The 14,356-nt window shown below is 50.4% G+C and overlaps 1 protein-coding gene across 8 annotated transcripts in view; it reads left to right on the plus strand.

The window, feature by feature from the left end:
• The first annotated feature begins 90 nt into the window (after positions 1–90).
• The window catches only part of AKAP1 (A-kinase anchoring protein 1), a 36,269-nt gene continuing 22,003 nt past the window's right edge, over positions 91–14,356 (plus strand). Inside the window, exons 1-2 of one of the 8 annotated variants that reach the window (XM_034942531.3) lie at positions 159–362; positions 1,337–1,501. The gene's annotated coding sequence lies outside the window, so the exon portion shown is untranslated. Of the gene's footprint in view, positions 107–141; positions 363–685; positions 1,039–1,336; positions 1,502–9,321; positions 10,927–11,466; positions 11,733–14,356 lie in introns of those variants that run through there. The other 7 variants (XM_008970603.5, XM_034942530.3, XM_055102157.2 and 4 more) reach the window with 7 other exon arrangements.

Below are 14,356 nucleotides of genomic sequence, written 5' to 3' on the forward strand. Positions count from 1 at the left end.
GGCGGCGGGATGTTAGCCCAGCGCTGTAGACCGCGCCCCCTCTGGCGCAGCTGGGAGAGGCGCGGCGGAGGCACTGCCGGGAGCGGCCGGCGGTGCGCACGCGCAGGTGAGCGGGGCGGGCTCGGGAGCGCGGGGGCACAAGGGCGAGGGGCGGGGCCTGCGTCGCGCTGCGGGCACGTCGCCGCGCGTCTTCAGTATTTAATGTCTCTGTGTTCCACCCGCCTGGGCTAGCACGTGGGGGAGCTGCGGAAGCGGGGAGCTGCGGAAGCGCGGCGCTGCGGGCCGGGCCGCGGGGCACAGCCGGGGGCCGGCGGCGGCGCGCGGACTCCGCATCCCGCACCCCGATGGTAGCCGAGGAGCTGGTAGGTCGGGGGCAGCTGCGCCGGGGACCCCCTGCCGGAGACCCGAAGGCGGCGGGGTCGGGGCGATGGGGAGCCTGAGGTGCAGGTGCAGGGTGCGACGCGCCCTCCAGGTACCCCGGGGGCGGGACGCTCCGGACGCAGAGGTGTCCTGGGGGCTCTCGGCCGCCGCGCGCTGTCAGGCAGGCCCATCTTTCCCTCCCTCGTCTGCGCCCCCTCTCGTCCTCCCCCGCCGGTTGTCTGCCCGCGGGCTCCTGACAGATCGCGTGTGCGCGGCTCTGGGCGGCGCTCTGCGGCCGCGCGGTCCTCCCCACGCGCGTCACTGTCCTCGGGGGCGGGGGGCGAGGGCGCGACGCCCGGGTCGCCTCTCTGCACCTCAACTTAACCGGAGCGTGCACACCCGCCTGCGAGGCTGACCCGAGCGCGTCCCACCCAAGGTCGCCCAGCCCCGCGGGCGTTTACTTTTCAAAGGTCGTGTGTACACAGTCTGAGCCGGAGCTGCCCCTTCACTTCTGGAGCCTCGCCCAACTTCTCACCCTCGGCTCGCCCGCCGGCGCAGCCCCTGGGAGTTCCGTGCGGCGAGCCAGGGGAACTGGGAAGATGGGCCGGGACATCGGCCGGTTGTGATCCAACCGTGTTTCGGGCTGAGGGACCGTTCGAACCGAATTGGGGTCTGGAGGTCGGAGGCTCAGGGGCGTCTCGGGGGGAATTTGCATTCGTAGCCCCTGCAGGCGTGTCCGGAGGGGTGGAGGCCGTCCAGCCTGGGGTGTCTGCCGACCTCACGCCCGGGGGCGCCGACGGTCACGTGTCCGGCCCCGCCTGCGGCCCAGGGCCCCGGGTCTGCGATCTGGAGGGACCGCGCCAGTTTTGGGGTTACGATGTGCTAGGAGAGGCAGTGGCTGGATGCCTCGAACGCGGGCTTTCTGGCGTTCAACTCTTTTGTGCCCTAGCTGAAGGTCTTCCTGTTTCCCTTCCAGGGAGGGATAGGAGAAGAAAGGTGCTGATCGTGGTAGGCGGTGCTGTGGCGACTCGGAACGGCATGGGAGCCCTGGGCGTTTCGGGATCTTCCTCTCCTGGGGGATGTCCTGGGTGGCGGCGCCTTCCTGCCGCCGTTAACACAAACCCGGTGGACTTCGCTCCAGGTGCGAGTCGAGGCCTCTCAAGCTGGGTAGGGTGTATGCGCAGGGCAATTAGTGAGGTTAACCTGGGTATCTTTCCCCTGCTGTAGTGCGCGTTACTTCGTGTTTAAATTTGTCTCCAGTGAAATCTAGGCTGCTGGACCTGGTGCAACAGTATCTGTTAGTTACTGATCAAGGAACACCGTTCACAAAAAGCTATTAATTCTGGCAACTAGTAGCCTTACAAGCTCATGTAACTGCTAAGTCCTTCCCAAATTAGTACCTTTTTTTTTTTTTTAACTCTTTATTTAGAAAGCAAAGCTTGGACTCTTAGCACCACCCATCCACTTTGCTCTTAAAGGTACAGAACATCTTTGAAATGAAGAAGGCTGCCTGACTTGATCATTTATGTGATTCCTCTGATCTTGGCATTGAAGTGGTTCACCTGCTGATTATTTAAGACCCTGAGCACTGGAAGCAAGTGAAGTTATGTTTTGGGAGCCTTTTGACTTGTGTTGAACTTTTCTTTAACCTCTAACTGGTTTTGTAGGTTCTGCATAATTCCTGGGTGTATTCTCTTTGAAATATGGCCCTAGGTTAGTGGAGGTCCTCTGGATCCTACAGGCATGCAAATCACTAAAGCTTGAGTCCATTACTGGATTCATAGGCTCTGTCTTCATGCATGTTGTCAGATGATGGCTCAGAACTTGCAGGTAACAGATCCTAGCCAATGAGTGAGACAGGTCTAATGGATTTGTGTCTAGGTCTAGTTCCTCGTAGGAATATCTCTCCCATCTCCCAGTTGTTTCTAGGAAATGCATTCTCACTTGGCCACTGCAGGGTGACAGTGGAGGTGTCTGTTGTAAGTGGCCTGCTCAGGTGCTGAAGTCGATATGTCTCCAGTGTAAGGTTGCTGAACATCAATATTTAAAAGCAATTTCTCTTGCTGCCTGGTAACCCAAATTATTCTTGAGCTTTGGACATAGGCTGGGTTGCAGCCATATTTTAGGGGAAGGCTGGTGTTAGCCTCTACAGTATTCCCTTTTCCTGTCCTAAAGACAAATGGAGATCATATTTGTGATACTGGGGACTGTGATAGGTGCTTAAGCATTGCTCTTCCCCTCTCCTCCCTGAACAATCCCTGAGACTGACTTTGTTTCTCTTGAATTACTTGAGTGACTTGAATTCTATTAAAAGCACCCCTCTCCTTAGCCTCTGACCCAGAAGCTTGTTTGGGAGGAAAAACGAATTGGTTTCCCTAAGCTTTGCTGGCTAGCCTCCTACTCCCAGCCTGCAACATGACTTGATTGTGTGTGCATTTCAGGGCTTTGAAGAGCAGGCAGCTTGTAGCCAATGTACCCAGAGAGCTGGCCGTAGAGTTCCCCTAGGTCACTCCTTCCTAATCTTCCCTGTGAGTCTGAATGATTGGGCCTTTCTGTAGCTTGGTCTGTTTTCCTATTGTGGGGAAGTCAGTTGTTTCAGGTATGAGTTAATACCTTCAGCTTGTCATTCTCAGGCGTTTTCTTCCACTATGGGGAGGTAGTAGATCCTGTGGGCATCTTGTCCCGTTGAAATCATCTCATATACTGTTTGAGAGTTGCTCATCTTTATGGTGGGGGGTGTATTTTAGTCCTAAATCTTGCTTCTTAGGGCAAGTTCTGTTTCTTCCATGTTCCTTCCTGGTGTAATACCTCAGGCAGTTTTCACTTTTATGATCATTTAACATTAAGTTCCCATCATATGTGGCATCCCACTGAAGGAACCTCCTGGCCTTGGTACCTAATTTGAAGCTTGGGCTGTGGAAAACATCATCAGTGAGCATGTTTGGAGTAGGACAGAGTCTGGCTGGAGAAACAGGTAGTGGGGGAGCTGGGAGCTAAACTTGAGAGGATGCCTCTTTCTTGATAGTTACTGTGCTAGGTGAGTTATGAGCACACTAATCCTTTAATCCTCACACCTCTGAGAACAGTGAGGGTGAAGCTGGAGGTCATTCTGGATTGTTTCAGTGGCTGGCACACAAATTCAAATTGAGGGGTAGAGGAACTAGGAAGTGTGGGTGTGGAGTTAAAACTAGGTCCTCTGGATGGCTTTTGTGAGAAGAACCAAGGAATATTCTTAAATCCCTGGGCTTTTCTCCTAATCTTTCTGCTGCTTTCTAAGTAGATTGTTAACATCGTGTGTGTTATCATTCAGCATTCTGAGAATTAGCTTTCCAGCAATCAATAGCTTTCAAGGTGTCCTTTGCCTTAACTTTTTCATTTTACTAAATGGTGCAGCCTTGTCCACATTCTGTCCGGGTCTTCACCATCTGCTTGTTTTTCCGGCTTGGTTTGATAGTTTGCAGCAGTCAGTGGTAAACATTGTGTTCCCTGTTCTGTAATGGTGGCTGGTTGTGTTCACCGAGCCATGTGTCACTAAGGCCCAGTTGCACTTGGGAGCAAAGAAGGGCCCTGAGGTGAGTCCTGAAAGTAAAAGTGTGTATAACCTAGGGCTGATGGGTTTGTTTCACTGCTGGGCTTTGCTGACAAGAGCCTGGGACTTGCTGCAGCTCTCAGAGCTGAAACCTGGCGGTGATTCTAGGCAGGCTGGTTGGCCTTCCAGATCTTGGTTTATTCAGTGGCTAAAAGAGGGTTGGTCAAAATTATCAGTATTCAGATTATGGTCCTGGGAGCCTTGGAGTTAGACCAAACGTGCCCAGGGGCCACTGGAGTGATGTGTTTGGGCTGGGGAGCACAGCTCAATGGGTAGTACATGTCAAAGACTTAAGGGGAAAAAAAACAACTCACTGTTCATCTCAAGTTCTTAGCTCTAAGGTGTGCTACTGTTCTAAATATTTTTTATTTTTAAAGATAGCTTTATTTGCCTAAATTTGTCCTGGGTGTGGGGAGTTTAGAGCTGCCTTGTCTGTAGGGTAGCTGCTAGCTGTGTGACTAATTAAACTTTTGAAAGTATTTTTAAAAAAATTTCTTAGTGACATTAGCCACATTTCAGGTTCTCAGTGGCCTCGTGTAGCTAGTGGCTGCCGTCCTGGTCACTACAGGTCAAGAACATTTTCCATAATCGAAGAAAGTTTTGTTGGACAGCGCTGGCCTAGAAAGTTTTTTTTTCTCCAACTCTAAAAGCTTAATTGTCTCAACTTGTAAATCTCTAAAGCATAACATGTTTGAACTTAGTCTTCCAGAGTCCATAAACCCAACAGCTTTGGTGACAAATTATCTGCTGGTTGTCTCCATGGCATACTACAAGTGAGTTCTAGTCTGCCAGTTGGGAGTGGACGATCAGTTTTGAAACAGTTTGAGTGAGGACCTTCAGAAAGGACCTGGGGATAGGAGCGTGAAGCAAAGGTCCAGATGCTAAGCCCTTAGAAAGCCCTTTTGGTTTGAAGCCTGTTTCTTATCATAAAGATCCCTGCTGGTTTGTCCTTGGTCTCCAAATGTCAGATGTCAACATATTGTTACTTGGTCCTTCACCCACCTGATGACTTCCTACAGATCTCAGTGCGGCCCTTCTCTTAAACGAGGTTGTGGTTTCATTCTGCTGTTTCCAGTCCACCTAAATGTTAGGGGCCATTCTTCACAGAAGGTGTTGGGGGAGAGTGGGGCCACAGTGTGGATGCTAACGTGTTCTGTTGTGGCAGGGGTGGGGAGTTCTTTGTTTCCAGATGCCCCCTCTTCTAGTCCTGGGTGTGCTTTGTTTGAACCCTGCTAGATTGACCTTTGGTATATATAATGTGAGATCTCTTTTCTTGGAGCCAGGCAGCATAAAGGACACTTACTGATGAGCACCTACTGGCATATTAGTGGCTTTTTTTTTCTAACTGTGTCATTTTTATTCTCTGTCAGCCCTATGAGGTTAGTACAGTGATTAGTTTGTGGGTGAAGAAACAAGATCCGAGTAGAGTAAACTGGTCCCTGGACACAGCAAGGGCTGGACTGGCTTGGACCTGGGCTGGGGCGTGCTCCCCACCTCCTCCTCTGCCCCCGCCGCCCCCCATGCTCATTTTGGTTGTTGCTTATTTACTGCCCCTTTATCACCACATCCTCATTCAGGAAACTAAACTGGGTTTTAGAAAGATTAAAATCATTGATCCCACATATGGAGTCTGACTTAAGTGTGTTCAGCCTCGTTACAACTCTGTGAGGGAGATATTCCATATTACAGGACATCTTCATTTTATGGGAAACTGAAGTACAGGATCCTACTCTTAACTCTCTTGTCTTTCCAAAGCCATATTTTATCATCAGAATTATGCAACCATCGGGTGCTTTTGAAATGCACAAGTAATGACTATGAATAAAAAAAGCTGTGCCTGAGGGCTCAGGGAAACTGCTCTGAAGACTGAGCTGATTGAAAAAGACAATCCTGAAGTCACTAATTTGCCGACACCTGTCAGACCTCACTTGGAGGTCACAGACCATCTCCTGGCCCTGCAAAGGCTGTCACCCAGCAGTAGCTGGCCTCCTGATTAGAGGAGGCAGTAAGATCTGTTCAAGCACAGCCCCAGCCCCCATCCCTTCTCTGGCCTGGGCCTGGATGTGCCTTTGTGAGGTTGGGTCGATGACAGATCTGAAGGACAGTTCAGTCTTCTGTACACTCCTTCTTGCCCCTCCTTTCTGCCACTCCCAAGAAAAAGGAGCAGGAGTGATTCTCACTTTCCTGAACTGCCTTGGAGGGAGACCCACACTCAGCTGTGCCTTTAGCTGTCTCTGGGAGAAAAGGCCGTGCTGCAAATAACCTCCCTGCTTTGTCCTTTGGCTTTGGTGTGGCTCACCTGGCCAAGCATGTGCTGGTGCTATTTTTAGCAGGTGGCATCCTTTAGGAGGGCCAAGTGCATGTGGCTGCAGTGTACGGGACAGGTCCTGGTGCCAAAGCTGCTGCTGTCTCTGCTGCCACCGCCTCGTCAGGAGAGAGAGGAGAATAAAGCCACCCTGGAAGCTGCCAAGGGGTGTGTGGAGGGGGTGGCTGCTTAAGAGGTCTCCAGGGCTGCCTTTTCTATTCTGGATCTGTGGCAGGGGCCCAGCCTGCCTCCTGGTGCAGGCAGGCATGTGACTGAGGCAGCCCGGGGAGCTGGGGAGCTGGGGAGCTAGGTGTCAGACTGCTGCCTGGGGAGTGAGGACCCCTTGTTGCCCCAGCAGGCAATTTCTCAGGAAACCACATAACCCCATTAAAAACATTATTTATTTATTTATTTATTTAGAGATGAGGTCTTGCTTTGTCACCCAGGCTAGAGTACAGTGGCTCGATCATAGCTCACTGCTGCCTTGAATTCCTGGGTTCAAGGGATCCTCCTGCCTCAGCCTCCCAAGTACCCGGGACTATAGGTGCACATCATGATGCCTGGCTAGTTAAAAAAAACTTTTTTTGTAGTGATGGGGTCTCATCACCTTGCCCAGACCCATTTCAAGACTCCTAGGCTCAAGTGATCATTCCATGTTGGTCTCCCAAAGTGCTGAGATTACAGGTGTGAGCCACCGTGCCTGGCCCCATAACTTCATTTTTGTGTGAAGTTGCCCAGCCTAAAGGCTGACCACTAAATGGACACTTAAAAACTCTCTAATAGTGTGGATTGGTGGGCAGTCTGATTCCTCTGCCTTAAACCAAAATGCAAACATGAAAGGAGGCATGGCCATAGACCCCCAGTGAGAATTCTTTACTGTGATGACACAGAAGCTGAAGAGGGATGAAAAAGCAGTTTGACCAGCAAGCTTGCTGGTTCCCTAGGCCACCCTTTCTTCTCTCCTTTTCAGTTCCTCCTTCCTTCTAACTTGGAGCTGCTAACTCCAGCCCATCTAACTGTTTCTGATTAAGAAAGCTTCAAGCCTTATAAGGCCCTCTGTTGCCTATGGTTTATGTTGGCTGGAGAGCAAGGTTGTTTTTTGCAAAGTCTGATTCAAAGAAGTGGCAAGGGCTTACGTAGGCTGTGTGTGTCCGCCTCCTGGGGCTGGACTGCCTTATTGGAACAGGTTCCTTTGAGGGAGCCTGAGAGTAAGGGGGGCTTATTATCCCTTACCCTTAGTGGTGGCTCTGTAAGGCTAATGTGTGGTGTGGCCGCAGGGCTTCCTGGCAAGTGTATTCGCTGAGAACTTCAAGGTAAAAGCAAGCCCCTGTTTACCTACACAGTGTACCTGTCATGCTACCAGCCACAGAGGCATCCTGTTTCAGGAATCAAGTCTGGAAGCAGCTTCTGCTTATTAATTAAGAACTAAAGCCCCTTGGCTCTTCAGGCACATCACTTTCCCCTCTGGAGAAAGTTTGGTGGACCGTGTCCCTTGGGGTTCTTGCGAGTCCGACTGGCCTTCCGCGCAGTGATGTTGGAGAGCCCTTTCTCTGAGAGCCATGCTCTGACCTCATCTTCACCTCCCCTCTTGCTACCTCTTGAGTCAGCCAAGCCTGTTCCTGCCTTAGGACTTTGGCACATGTTCTTCCTGCCTGGAACTTTCTCCCCGCTCTCCTCCTGCCTCCCCCCAGATCTTGGCACAGTTCTCAAGTGTTCCAGTTCTGATGCCACCTCTTCCAAGAGGCATTCCCGCCTCATTCTGTCTGCAGCTTCCCCTTCCAAGTGCTCCATCCAGCCTTTCTCATTTCAACCACAGCACACAGAAAAGGACTAGGTGACCGTTCCTCAACTCTCCCAGCTGGTGCCCTGCTACATGCACAGGGATATAGGTAATTCAACACATGCAAGGGCAGCCTTAGGGTTCAGTTCTCTCAATCAGTTGAGAGAGGCTGCAGGTCTTTATATTTAAGTCGCGGAATCTTTGCAGTATCTTACCTGTAATTTGACTCTCTACCCTTCCTTCCACCTTTGCTTCCTGAGGGATCTCTTTGCCTTATGTGCCCAGCGAACTTGGCTCACAGTGCGTGTTCAACTCTTTGTTAAATGACTGGCCCTGAGAGGTCCAGCCATCTGATGCTGGCTAGCCCTCAATGCCTTGCTTCCAGAGGGATCTAACCTGCCAATAAGCATGCTCTCTTTTTGATATTACTATTATGTCAGCTGGGCAGTTGGGGGTCTCTGAAGCAAAATTGGCATCAATTATTATAGGAAAATAAGGCCTTACAAGTTTGTACACAGATGAGTTGACATTAATGCAAATTTAGGATGGTTAATCAGAAACATAAAGCTGTGTGGTAATAGAGCATGCATTGCTACTTGTATGTATCTTAATAATGTGTTTTCTATCAAAACATTACTTGTAGAAAGGATTTGGCTTTTGACTGTGTACAAGGCTTGAAAGGACAGTCCTTTGCCCACTGCCCCCCACCCCCATTACTTTCAATTCTTCCAGCTGTCCCCATCATTGTCAGTAGTATTATTTTCTTTCTTTTTAAGGATTATTATCTGATTTGTTTTTCTGCTGTGGGAGATAGGATTTAGCTCGTTCCTATGCTTTTTTCTTCCCTCATCATCCCAGTGTAGAGATAGCCCAAGTTTTGGTCAAGTTGCTCTTCAGAATATACATTATTATAATATGAACCTTGTTTATGGCTGCAAGGTTTTTAGTTTCCCATATTTCTTCTTTTCCTTCATTTTCTTCTTCTCCTCTCCTAGTTAATTTCCTTAGTTTCTTTTGCTTAATTTTCTGTCTCTCTCACCAGTTCCCTGAGCACCTCGCAGCCTCCACCATTGCTGTGGAATGCCTGTCATTGGGGGAAAGTGGCTCTCACTGTGGCTTCACATACCAGATACTCGCAACGGTTCCACGTTTCTCCTGGGCGCATCCCTTTTCCCTGGCTCTGCTTCCCCTTCAGCCTTGGAATTCCCTCTCCCCTTCTCTTGTCTCGTTTCTGGATCCAGTGCCCCTCCTTTCTTGGTTGATTTCCTTGTCTTGGGGGAGCCCATCATTCAGTAGCTTGCTGAGAAGGTGTGCGTGGTTTGTGGCCCACAAGAAGCCAGCCGATCCATGCAGGGACAGGCATCTTTGAAGGCATGGATTGGGCCTTCAGTTGGGTGGCTGAAGTCAGCAGACAACTAGGCCTGTGGAGCCCTTCCGCCAGGCCAGGCCAGCAGAAGGTCTGGCTTCACTTTTTAGAGAAGTTATAAATGTGGCGATCTGGATTTGGGTACCAGGTAGTGGTGAAAATGGGTCCCCCCCTACTTTTTTTTTTTTTTTTTTTTTAAAGACAGGTCTCACTGTCCCCCAGGCTGGAGTGCAGTAATGCCATCATAGCTCACTGCAGCCTTGATTTCCTGGGCTCAAGTGATCCTCCCACCTCAGCCTGCTGAGTAGCTGGGACAAGAGGCATGTACTACTATGCCCGACTAATTCTTTTAAATTTTTTTTTGTAGAGATGAGGTCTCACCACATTGCCCAGGCTAGTCTCGAACTCCTGGGCTCAAGTAATCTTCCAACTTCCCAAAGTGTTGGGATTACAGGTGTGAGCCATCGTGCCTGGCTGAAGATGGGTCTTGAATGAAAGTCTATATATTGAATGGGGCATCCCAACTCTCCTTGGCTCCCATAATGCTGGCATTCAGGCTTATATTCTCTCATTCCTACCCCAAGATACTAGAACATTCTAGTCTGAGGACACTGGCACCCCATTTTCTGTTCCTCCTTCACCCCTAACAGGGCACTTCCATGTCCTATGGACAAAACTTTCAGTTGGTCAGTAGCAGAGAGTGGCAGTAACAGGCCCACTGGAGAAAAGGTCATTGCTTGTTTTTTGAGACAAGGTGTCACTCTGTTGCCCAGGTTGGAGTGCAGTGGTGCGATCTCGGCTCACTGCAACCTCTGCCTCCTGGGTTCAAGCAATTCTCCCACCTCAGCCTCTCGAGTAGTTGGGACTACAGGTGTGCGCCACTATGCCTGGGTAATTAAAAAAAATTTTTTTTTTTTGTAGATACAAGGTCTCACTATATTGCCCAGGCTGGTCTTGAGCTCCTGGCCTCAAGCAATCCTCCCGAAGTGTTGGGGATTGTAGGCGTGAGCTACCGTGGTGGCCTGTTTGGGCTATTTTTTTTTTGTTTTTTAATTCTGCCCTCCACTCCTCCCCGCCAAGACTGAAAGTGCCTCGAGGGCAGTGCCTTGCCTGATTAATTTGTGTCCCACCATGCTTTTCTCTGTGAGTGCCAGTAATTATTTGTTGAATAGAAATTACCTTCTATGCTTTTATGTGATTTCTGGGGTGGTCGTAGTTCACTGTCTGCCATTAGGAAGATCAGGGTCTTAGCTCTTTGGTTTTGCCCATGTGAGGTGCTGCGAAGGGTTTCTTGCTGCACACCAACATCTTTTCTGATGTCTTTACTGGCTTTTAAGTCAGGTTGTTGTCAGATTGCCATTTCATACCTTTTGGGCAGTTTTGTGTAACGTCTTCTGTGGTCATGGGCGGGAACTCCATGTACCCAGGAAGGCATTCCTGGCACCTGTGTTGTGACCATCTTTAGAAACCTGGCGGAATTCACTTGTAAAGCAAGATGGTTGTCAAGGCCAGAGGTGAGGGGCAAGGTGAGTGTGACATAGTCTTCAAAGTTTTAAAATCCACACCCCTACCCCAAAATGAAGTGATTAGGAAGACCTTTGTAGGAGGTGCTGATGATTTTTCCTTCACAAAAAGAGGCATGTGACTTGGACCTGCCATGGATTTGGCCAGCAGAGCAGGAAGGAGACTGGGCAGTTCACCCTCGGGTACTAAGTTTTCCAGAGCAGGAGTTGGTTTAACTTTTAGTTGGGCTGGCGGAGCTCTTACTTTGAGGCCATGTCCAGAGATGGTATTTCTGGCTTTTGGCTTGTCTTACCTAGAGCACCTGGTAGTGGATTCAGGGTTTTCATTTTGGCCGTAGAAGGCTTTGCCAAGCAGGTACTCAGACACTACTGGGTTAAGCCTCTGGCCTTCTGGCCTTCCTTCTGTGAATTGGGCTGGGAAAGTGTCCCGAGTTCCTGACAGCTGCTCTACGTGGAAGGGCAGAAGCACCCACAAAGTATGCTGGTCTGGTGGTGCTGGCCCCCCTGGCTTCTCTGTGGGCCATCACAATGGAGGGTGGGGGACAGTCCTGGACAGGACCTCACAACCCCACTGTGAGCTAATTTGGGATCTCTAGGGTACCCACATGAAGTCATAGCTTACTGTGACTTACACAGGCCCCTGAGGATGAAGGTAACAGTCCTGTGAGCACTGAGGCTGGGCTGGGACCAACACCTGAGCCATGGCTCCAGCACTCTGATTCCTGGCCCAGCCATGCTGCTGAGGGTGCACAGCCCAGGCCTACCATCGCCCCCACCCTTGGTGGCAGAACCGAGCACTACCCAGCAAGGTAGGTGTTGGCGGCTGCAGCATGTATCCAGCCCTCCTGTTCATTGGGGCCTTCTGGGAACACCCTTTAGAGCTGCATTGTCCAGTAGGTAGCTGCCAGCTGCAGGTGGAGAGTTCAAGTTAACCTAAAGTAGAATTCAGTGCCCTAGTCACACTGGTCACATTTCAAGTGCTCAGTAACCTCCCATGACTAAGTGGCTGCCAGTATTGGATAGCAGTCACTCTTGAGGGTCACCGAGACCTTTACCTCTTGTGACCTACTCTACTTTACCATGTTGCAACTGCTGCGACTATGGCTCCTGTGGCAAAGGTCAAACTCGTTGTCTCGCCTGACCAGCACTTCAGCTCCTAGGATTTCTTCCTGTTTTACTTTGGGACTCACTGTTCCCTCCCATGCCCAGAGATATTAGAACCTCAATTTATGTCCTTTCCCCCTCCCTACCCACCCATTGCAGCCTAAGGAAATCCTGGTCCTCTTTGAGAAAGCCTTCCTGGGCTCCCTTTGCCCACTTCTCAGCTGCTTGTGGCGCAGGGATGTGTGTGTGAGTGAGTGAGAGAGATTGATTCTTCCATCAGAATCATGTGCTTCTGGTGATCAGAATCTGCTGCTTATAGCAACTTAAACATATTTGAATGAATGAGCAAGGTGAATGACTGTGACCTGATGAGGAAATAGGTAAATGCATCTGATACAAGCCAAGAGGCGCTTTTGGAATCTTGCGGAGAACTCCGAGTTTGTGATTTTCCTCCACCAAACTCCCATGGAAGGGAGTATGCCTCTGCCTGGCCACAGTCTGCTGTCATTCTCTGAATGCAGTGGCTGAAGTGCTGGGCTTTAGGTTCTGATTCCCTGCCCTTGGAAGACCCCCTTCAAAGGGAAGAGTCCCTCAGCAGGAACTTAATGAGCTGGGCACTCTGGAGGTGGAGTGTCTTGGGCAGGCTCCTTCCTATTGGTAGAACACCTGGGGACAGCCTTTGTCAGTGTGAACACTGGAATAATGGAAGAAATGTTCAAATTCCAGTGTAAATGTTCATTCAGAACGCAAAGTGGATGTGGCTTCACTGACCAGGCCCAAGCCCAAATTGGGCTTGTTGGGCACTTGGCTCCTAAGCTGTTGTTTTTATGGTGGACTTTCCCATCAGTTACATGCGGCTCTTTTTGCAGTAACTGCAGCCAAATTGGCTTAGTCACTGGGACCAACACTCTCTGTACCATTGCCAGGGATTTGTTTTCTTGTTTAGCAGAAGGCTGTAGCCTGCAGTTACCAGGTTTGTCAGCTGAGTTGAGAGTGAGGCCATTACTTTTCTGAGGGCTGTTCTGAGAAGCTGCAGGTACCTCCCTGGAGAAAGAAGAGATCCTTTGGAACCTGGAGTGAGCAGATGAATGCTGAGGCCTGTGGCTGTAGCACGTGCCTAACTTCAGCTCTGTGTGACCACTTGGCAACTAGCCAGTATGCATCTATTCCCAGGCAAATGGACCTGCTAAAAATAAGCAGGCAGCTATTTAATTCCAACAGATTCAAGATGACAGAGTGTCCTCCCCACCAACCCTAGGGCAGGGCTCTGCAGCATCCTTCTGGGAGGCTTTTCTCTGACTGCAGACAGGTCTGCCCTTAGTCCTGGGCCTGGCGGAGGAGCCAGCCTTTGATTAGCTTGTGAGTAGGAAGGCTTTGGGGACTACTGTGATACCACTTAAATGTTGAAGTTCAGGTTTACAAAAACAAACACCTCAGGGCAAAGAGAGCAACTCCGAAGAGTCTGGCCCAGTGCAGGAAGGAAGATGTCAGAAGAGCCTTGTAAGGCTGAAGGGGTATGTGTATGTATGAAAAGGTGGCACTACCTGGGCATTCAGGAAAGGCTGATGCATTTTATACCACCTCTTGTAGCCCTGTCGGACCACGTAAATTGGGCAAAATGGCATCTTACCAATTCCCAAGAAGTCTGTTTGACTGAGGTGAGAGTGGCTCAGGGGTGAGGGAGTGAGGGGCTAGCTGATTTTTTTTTTTTTTTTTTTTGAGACGGAGTCTCACTCTGTTGCCCAGGCTGGACTGCAGTGGTGCGATCTCAGCTCACTGCAAGCTCTGCCTCCCAGGTTCATGCCATTCTCCTGCCTCAGCCTCCCAAGTAGCTGGGACTACAGGTGCCCGCCACCAAGCCCCGCTATTTTTTTTTTTGTATTTTTAGTAGAGGCGGGGTTTCACTGTATTAGCCAGGATGGTCTTGATCTCCTGATCTCATGATCCGCCCGCCTCAGCCTCCCAAAGTGCTGGGATTACAGGCGTGAGCCACCACACCTAGCCTAGCTGATTTCTTGACTAGTGGGAAGTGGGGGCTGGTAGAGGGGCATCTGTGAGGTGTCTCCTGGCAATGGGTGCCCTTAGTGAGACCCAGCCAAGGCCTGCTGATCCCAGGGTCTCTTGGCTGTGTTCTTGTTGGAGGATGGTTCACATCTCTAGGCACAATTCCCTGGTAGCAAGGAAAAAAACACATCTTCCACTCTGCTCTTCGGGGATCTGCTAATCTCTGTTCTCAAGTGCTGGTGGAGCGCTTCGAGCCAGGCAGTTTCTGTTCCTGGAAGCAATGGTGTGAGAAGGGCTTTATCTTGAGCCACTCACTGCATAGAAG

The sequence above is a fragment of the Pan paniscus genome, chromosome 19, assembly GCF_029289425.2.
Source record: "Pan paniscus chromosome 19, NHGRI_mPanPan1-v2.0_pri, whole genome shotgun sequence".
NCBI lineage: Eukaryota > Metazoa > Chordata > Mammalia > Primates > Hominidae > Pan > Pan paniscus.